Source organism: Haliaeetus leucocephalus, unplaced genomic scaffold (assembly GCF_000737465.1).
Source record: "Haliaeetus leucocephalus isolate CR32 unplaced genomic scaffold, Haliaeetus_leucocephalus-4.0 Scaffold406, whole genome shotgun sequence".
NCBI classification, from domain to species: domain Eukaryota; kingdom Metazoa; phylum Chordata; class Aves; order Accipitriformes; family Accipitridae; genus Haliaeetus; species Haliaeetus leucocephalus.
The window spans coordinates 405,874-414,186 of NW_010972842.1; positions in this window are offsets into that span (position 1 = coordinate 405,874).

Here is an 8,313-nt window from a genome sequence, read left to right on the forward strand (position 1 = left end):
CTTCAAGTTTAGTGCTATGAATACTTTTGGAAAACTTGGTCGCATTATGCTTCTGTTCAGTACGCTTCTGTTCTGCAGCTCAGCTGCAGTCGTGAAAATTTGTGTAGTTTCTCATCATATATGTTGTATTTGCATCCAGTAAGTACTTTGATCTAGAAATAAAGTTATTAAAAATTAAAACTGGTACTTAAATGTATCTTAGGTTTTTATTTTCAAAATCAGTGTTGGTATAGACCGTAGGTCTAAAATCTTCTCAAAGCTGCTTTTCTTTTTTGGCATAAAGCTGGAATTATTGCTTACTAATTACTAGTTTCATTTTTACCTTTTAGCTGTTGTTCAGAGGTGACCATAAGCAAATAATCCTGATGATATCACGTGTTTGTATTTAAAATTATGATGCAGATGTCTTTTGGGGGTTGGGAGAGTTTAAAATATTTTGAGTATCTCATGCAATTTTATGTTGATAAAGATCTTTTCTCTTGCAGTTTTTCATATGAATCTATCATATGAAAAACTTCCCAGTGAGTTGTACTTTTTTTTTCCCTTTGTCACAATCACAGGACTGTGGAGATCTTGTTACACAGTGCCTAAAAAGTCATTTCCCACTGAACTGTGATACTCAAATTATGCCTGAAATCTGTTTCCTTAGGGATACTTACTTCTATTAAGAGTTTCATCACATCTATTAAAAGGATTATAGCAGTCCTTTGCTATAAGAGTGCAAGCAACTTAGAAGACATAGCAGCATGTTTTTTCTTGGTCTGGTCTTTCACTATAAGAGCTTCATGCTTAGAGTAATTTTTTCTTAATATTTTCTCCACTTAAAAAGGTGTTTGTAATTCCACAGTGAAACATTAATATCTGTTTTTCATCTGGTTACCAAACCAGCTATGGTGGAAAAAAGGGAATTGGTGTAAGTTAATTCAAATCAGTTATGTTTTTGCAGACTTCAATAAACATCTGTAAAAATGCTGAATATTTCTGAATGGACATTCTTCTATCAAAATAAAACAAAAGGAGTCTAAAGAAACATAAACTTCAATGGGTGTGTCATGCTTTAGCACTCCCCACACAACATCTCTGAAAAGAGAGTCTTAATCTTTGATGTTCCGCCTTGAGACTAGTAAGGTGAAGATAAAAACTTGAGTGCTACTCCAATTGCTGTCACAGTTGTTCTCTGCTTTTTGTTTTAGAAAACTACATTGGCTGTTAGTATGTTTTCTTGTTACTGAAATTGTTTTGCCTCCTTTCTTCCCAGGTTTCTCCTTCAATGCAAGGAACATACTACAGAGTGATGAGGCCAGAGGCAAATATAACAGAAGTTGTGGGCATTTGGGTTTTTTTCCATTCTGTTCCCAGCTTTGGGTCAGAGGGGATAAGCTGTATTCCTCACCACCACCATCTACCAGCAGAAGTGGAGAAGTGCATGTACTATCAGCATACCTACTTGAACCAACAAAGTATAGAAAAGGAAGTATTTAAAAAATAGCTCTCTGTTTCTTCCTATTACCTTATAATTAATCCTAAACTAACAAGACACATATCACAAAAGGAAGAATCCATGGAAATGGAAAAATCCATGGAAATACAAAAACCTGTAAAGTGCAGTTTTAACTGCCTGTCATAGAAATGGAACCTTATATGTACACAGCACTCCTCCTCTAATTAGCTTGAAATACAGTTCAGATGCAGTTGCCCAGTGGTGGGATGGCTCACAAGTATTACTAGAACTTTGACACCTAACATGTTTTGGGTTTTTCTGTTGGGTGAAGGTGTTGGGGTTTTTTTGTTGTTGTTTTGGGGGTGGAGAGGGAGTAGGCAGGCATTTTGTTCAGACTATGTTTCCAACATGTACTTTCACTTTAGTTAAGTGGAGTTATTTCAACCACTAGTAAGATTTCTGTGATACTGCCCTTGAAAAGATTCTGTTACTTAGCCTCACTATTCCTTACTTCTCAACTTCAGTGAGAATTTGCATTAATGAAGCCATTTCAAAAATGAACGTAGCTTCCATTTCAAGAGATTCATTTCCTACCACTGGTGGATCTTGCCATTTGAGACAGTAAAAATTTAAATTCTTTTTTCCATTAATTTGAAGAAAAGGTCCACTTATATGGAGGCCTTTTAAGTTAACCTTGGAGGTCTTGCAGTTCAATAGGAAATCTGTTCCAGAAAAGTTTTATCGGTATTTCACTTAATTACAGGTATAACAATGTGAATGATGCCATCACTGTAAAATACCTGTGAGGGAAAAAACAATGCATGATAGTTGCCAGTAAATTTTTTTATAGTTTGAGAGTTACAATAAAATATTCCTGGCAGAAATGAGTCAGAATTCTGAACACTTGGAGCTGACCTCTAAAACACATTTGGGAGAAGCTGGTCCTGTCAAGTTATCTTATGGATTACCTATTTCAGGTGCTTATAATCACGATTGCAAACACACATGTGAACAGCATTTGGGTTAAACGTAGGCTTTCTGCCAGCAGCATCCTTAGCATGGTGCACTGTTCAGGAATAGTGTTCAAAATGGCATAAACCACACCAGAGAAGCGAGGGTCTTGGAGTAACTGTTCTGAGCTGTCTCATTAATTGATTGGTCATGAACTGTGTTGCATGAGTAGGATATGTTAAGAGCCAAATAAGCAAAGATTATTTTAACCTACCATATCACAAAAAACCTGCGTTTTCTTCTTCAGATTCCAAACTTGGGCTTAAACAATGAGTTTCAAGGTCCTTTATTCACTTTCATGTTGTTCCAGTGCCTCTTTCAAATTCTCTGTTTGAGAAGGTATCACAATACGGTTGTGATAGAGGAGGAAGCAAAGAAAGAGATTCCTTCAACATCTGGCCCCTGAGCTACGCTGTCAAAATTCTCACCCCCACCAGCACCCGGTAAGGGAGCCTTCAGATTAAAATGTCCCTGCTGAGAGGCCTCCTTCGGTAAATCATCAAATTAAAGTAATTATTCCAGAACAGTAAGAATACAATGATTTGCACATCTATGAGGGGATTGGAGGAGAATGCTAAAGAGCTTTGCATGCATTAAGCAGGTAAACTGCACAGCCCTGAGAGGTATTGTTCTCCTCTTACAGTAGTGCAAATTGAGATGCGGGAGGATTGAGTGGGTTGGACCTGGGGCCAAATCCTGCAGATACATGTTTGCTTAAAGATGCAGCAAGGTTCCTACTTGCAATACCATTGGATACCTAACTTCTCTTGATACGGATGAATATTCATGCAATGGCCTTTTCTGAGTCGTTAGACTGTTATGTAAAATTAGGGCCTTGGTTGATCCCATGGAGATCTGAAAGAACCTAAAGAATTTTTATTTCTAATTTTTCCTGTCCAAGATAAACGGCAGGTTGTGTGTGTTGTGTCTCTCTTCCTGTGCCTTGGGATTTGCCCTGCTCTTTAAATTTGACTTGTGGAGTATGTGACCTGTCATAAGGCGTTGCCCAGTTATTCCTGTTGGGTACCAGTTGCAAATAGACAGTAATTTGGGGTATGTGTGTTCTTAAATTGGGAAAGAGTGAGCTTTTTTATTACTCCGTTGACTTAGAGAAGTGCTGTGTTTGGTTTCTCTTCCTTTACTTCATCCAACTGCCTTGTTGGGGACAAGGCTTAAGTTTGAGTTGTGCAGTTTATTCTTTTCCCTCTTGCCATCTTTGAACCCCTTCAGGTGTTCCCCAAAGCTGTACCTTGCTTGTAAGTGTGAGCAGGTGTTCGCTTGCATTTGCCTTCTCTGTTCCAGCAGTTTTGCGAAGTTACAGCTTATCTTTCCCAAGTAAAGCTTCTGTGTTACTAGTAAAGTACTACAGATGTTGCTTTGGGCCTTATGTGGTGGAAGATTTTGAGTCTTCAGCCTTGCTAAACAAGTCTCTTTCAGAATAAATTGAATAAATCCATCATGCCTTGTGTCATGAAAGGGTGACTAAGTGATCCATAGGTTGTCTATGTCAGTTGTCTGCTTCCTTCCAGTCTGTTTCTGTATTCATACAGGAGGTAATCTTTCTGCACAGATAAAAAGCCTTGAAGGTCTAGCAGGTACCATAACTGCAGGTTTCTGCTTTTAAAGGCTTTTTTTGTCAGTTCTTTGTTCTGGAGGCATGGGGGAAATAAAATTTGGAAATTTATATTTCCCTATTCTAGAAATAGGAATTTCCAGGTCACGAGGCTTTGTATTATACTGACCAGAAGTGATAAGTGGTGAGGTGTGAAATGGGGTATTACTGGCATTAAATGCGTTGTGTGATGTGTATCCTTAACAGCTTTAATAGCTGTTAAATTGCTCTTAGTTTTTATCCTGATTCAAATGGTGTACTTTTCATGTAATACAGAGCCATAGTCCTTGGAAGTGGGACTTACAGGGAACCCTCTGGAAAGTTCTTTTTCTTTTAAGCTGTGCTACTGACTGTGATATATATGGGAAGATGCCTTCTACTTAAGGGTTTGGTGGGGGTTTTTTCTTAATTATTTTTCTCAGATGAGCCTTCCATGCCTTCAGCTTTTCTGAAAACAGTCTTTATTTGAATGTAGAAATACAGGTTTAACTACATTATTTTCACTATTGTATTGAAAAACCTCAGCTCAATTTCATAAGGCGTGTATTCAAAGAATCGGGCTTTCAGTGTTCCAGGCTACTCCACTGTCATCTGTGTTGCACATGCCATGATTTCTCGACTGGGTGAGAAACTGTGTGTGCATAGTACTTGTTGAAGACACATACAGCTTTGTAAGTCCAGCCTGCTCTTGCGGCAAGTAGGGCCAACAGCCTCTCCAGGGCTGCGTCAGGAACAGCATTGCATCACCTGCAGGTCGAGGGTGCGATCCTTCTCCTCTCCTCAGCGCCAGGGAGGCCTCATGTGGTGTGCTTGGGTCCAGTCCTGGGCTCCCCAGTATGAGAGGGACCTGGACGTACTGGAGTGAGTCCAGTGAAGAGCCATGAAGATGCTGAAGGGCTTGGAGCATGTCAGCTATGTGGAGAGGGTGAGAGAAGTGGGATTGTTCAGCCAGGAGAAGAGGAGGCTCTGGGGCATCTTATCTGTGTGTATAAATACCAGGGGGGCAAGTGAAGATCTTCTCGGTGGTGCCCAGGGACAGGCCAAGAGGCGATGGGCACAAACTGAAATGCAGGAAAATTCATTTAAACGTAAGGGAAAAAAATTCATCGTGGGTCAGACACTGGAGCAGGTTGCCCAGAGAGGTTGTAGTGTTTGTGTCTTGGAGGTACTCAAAACTGGACACATCCCTGAACAACCTGCTGGCTGACCTTCCTCTGAGCAGGGGGTGGACTGGAGGAGGTCCCTGTGGTGGGTTGACCCTGGCTGGATGCCAGGTGCCCACCAAAGCCGCTCTTATCTCTCCCCCCTCCTCAGTTGGGCAGGGGAGAGAAAATATAATGAAAGGCTCATGGGTCGAGATAAGGACAGAGAGAGATCACTCACCAATTACCATCATGGGCAAAACAGACATGACCCTGGTAAGTTAATTTAATTTATTGCAAATCAAATCAGAGTAGGAGGAGGAGAAATAAAACCAAGTCTTAAAAACACCTTCCCCCATCCCTCCCTCCTTCCCAGGCTCAACTTTACCCCCAAATTCTCTACCTCTTCCACCACCCCCCCAGCAGCAGAGAGGAACAGGGAATGAGGGTTGGGGTCAGTTCATCAGATGTTGTCTCTGCAGCTTCATCCTCCTCAGGGGCAGGAATCATCACACTCTTCCCCTGCTCCAGTGTGGGGTCCCTCCCACAGGAGACAGTCCTCCATGAACTTTTCCATGTGAGTCCTTCAGGCACAGACTGCTCCAGCGTGGGTCCCCCACAGGGTCACAAGTCCTGCCAGAAAACCTGCTCCGTGGGCTCCTCTCTCCACAGATCTGCAGGTCCTGCCAGGAGCCTGCTCCAGTGTGGGCTTCCCATGGGGTCACAGCCTCCTTCAGGCACCCACCTGCTCCGGCGTGGGGTCCTCCACGGGCTGCAGGTGGATATCTGCTCCACTGTGGACCTCCATGGACTGCAGGGGGACAGCCTGCCTCACCATGGTCTTCCCCACGGGCTGCAGGGGAATCTCTGCTCTGGCACCTGGAGCATCTCCTCCTCTCCTTCTGCACTGACCTGGGGGTCTGCGGGGCTGTTTCTCTCACATATTCTCACTCCTCTCTCCTGGCTGCTGTTATGCAGCAGTTCTCCCCCCTTCTTAACTACATTCTCCCAGAGGCACCACCACCATCGCTGATGGGCTCGGCCTTGGCCAGCGGTGCGTCCGTCTTGGAGCCGGCTGGTATTGGCTCTGTCGGACGTGGGGGAAGCTTCTAGCAGCTTCTCACAGAAGCCACCTCTGTAGCCCGCCTGGCTACCAAAACCTTGCCATGCAAACCCAATACAGTCCCCCATGGCCCCTTCCCACTTCTCCCATTCTGTCATTCTGTGTAACAGGAGAGTGGTCAATAGAAATAATGGATCCAAGGTGAGTTCATGTAAGGCCAGCACAGACTGTAGGGCTCGGAGAAGGAATGTGGACAGCAATAAAGCTGGAATGCAGATGTGGTAAATGTCTCTTCTGGAGAGGAAGAGGACAACATTCATGAGCCACTGGGGCGGTTGCCACAGGTAAAGGAGCTCCTGTTAATACAGAAGGAAAACCAAACAGGTCAACTTTTTACTGCAAACCCGAGAAGGCAGGTAGCAGGGGGGACTGTAGCCTCTGCTCAGAGGGGTCTAAAACACTGCTGGAATTTGCTGTCTTCTCCTTGGTGTTTCTCTTTCTCTCCCCTTGTCATGGTTTAACCCCAGCCAGCAACTAAGCACCACACAGCTGCTGGCTCACTCCCCCCACACCCCATGGGATGGGGGAGAGAATTGGAAGGAAATAGGTAAAACTCGTGGGTTGAGATAAGAGCAGTTTAATAGGAGAGAAAAGAAGAAACTAATGATTATAATAATAAAATTATAATAATAAAAGGATTGAAATACACAAAACAATGCAATTACTCACCACCCACTGACCAATGTCAGAGCAGCGATCCACCCCCTCTAGCCAACTCCCCCCAGTTTATATACTGGGCATGACATCACATGGTATGGAACACCCCTTTGGCCAGTTTGGGCCAGCTGCCCTGGCTGTGTCCCCTCCCAGCTTCTTGTGCCCCTCCAGCCTTCTTGCTGGCTGGGCGTGAGAAGCTGAAAAATCCTTGACTTGGTATAAACACTGCTGAGCAACAGCTGAAAACATCAGTGTGTTATCAACATTCTTCTCATCCTAAATCCAAAACCTAACTCTCTACCAGCTACTAGAAAGGAAATTAACTCTAGCCCTGCTGAAACCAGGACACCCTTGCTAATTGATCCAAGGTGTATCTCTTAAACTTCAGAAACTGAAGCTGGCCAGTAGTTGAAAATAGGTGTGTGTTTTTTCACACTGATTATCAAACAGATGCTGAATGCTCATCTGTTGCTTTTAAGACCTGCTGGAGTTAGTAACTGGAACTGTAGTTGCCTCTAGACAAGTAGTACTGTTGGAGAAGCAGTAATGTGCTCCAAGCTTCAATTGCCCTTAACCCAAAGTCTTTGCAGCCAAAAGCTTTTCTGATATTGGGGCGGTGGGTGGGTGGGTGGTTTCTGTGGGCATGTTTGGGGTTTTTTTTTTAAGTTAAATTGATAAGTGGGTGAACGTTGCCACCTTGAAAGTTGATACAATTCTACCTTCTGCATTTTCTTTCTGAAGCCCTACACGCTTCCATCTGTGGTCTCAAGAAGTCACAGCGAGCGACAGCCTGGAAGACCGGTGCCTTCCCTGCAGAGAGTCACGGCTGTCAGTGCTGCCTGAAGAACAGGACTCAAAGGCTGCTTCCTAGCTTGCTGTTCCAGGATTTTCACCTGGGGTTGACAACCGAAGGCTTCTTTCAGGAAGAAGAACGGTGCAGTCAGTCCCTAAGTTACTTAGCAACCTTCAGAGTTTGTCTTTGTTACAGCCAGCGAGGGCTGACTTGGGACTGGGGCATCTCCCTCTTGTCAACGCGGGTTCCTTGCCTGGAGCGTCTCTTACCCTGTGTTTGCCTTACAGAGATGACACTAAGCAAAAACAAAGCTGCTAAATTCCTTGTTCTCCAATTCGCTTCCAGCCCCGGAGGCATCGCCCCGCTGCCCCGGGCAAGGGGTGGAGGGGGGGGGCACCGGGACCCCCCTGCACCGGGGCTGCCCTTGTTCAGGGCTTCTCCCGCCGGCAGCAGGTCGCGGTGTCGGGGCGAGCCCGGTGCGTGCCCGGTGTTGGCGGGTCGGGCGCGGTGCCGGTGCCGGGTCCCCGGCAGCCG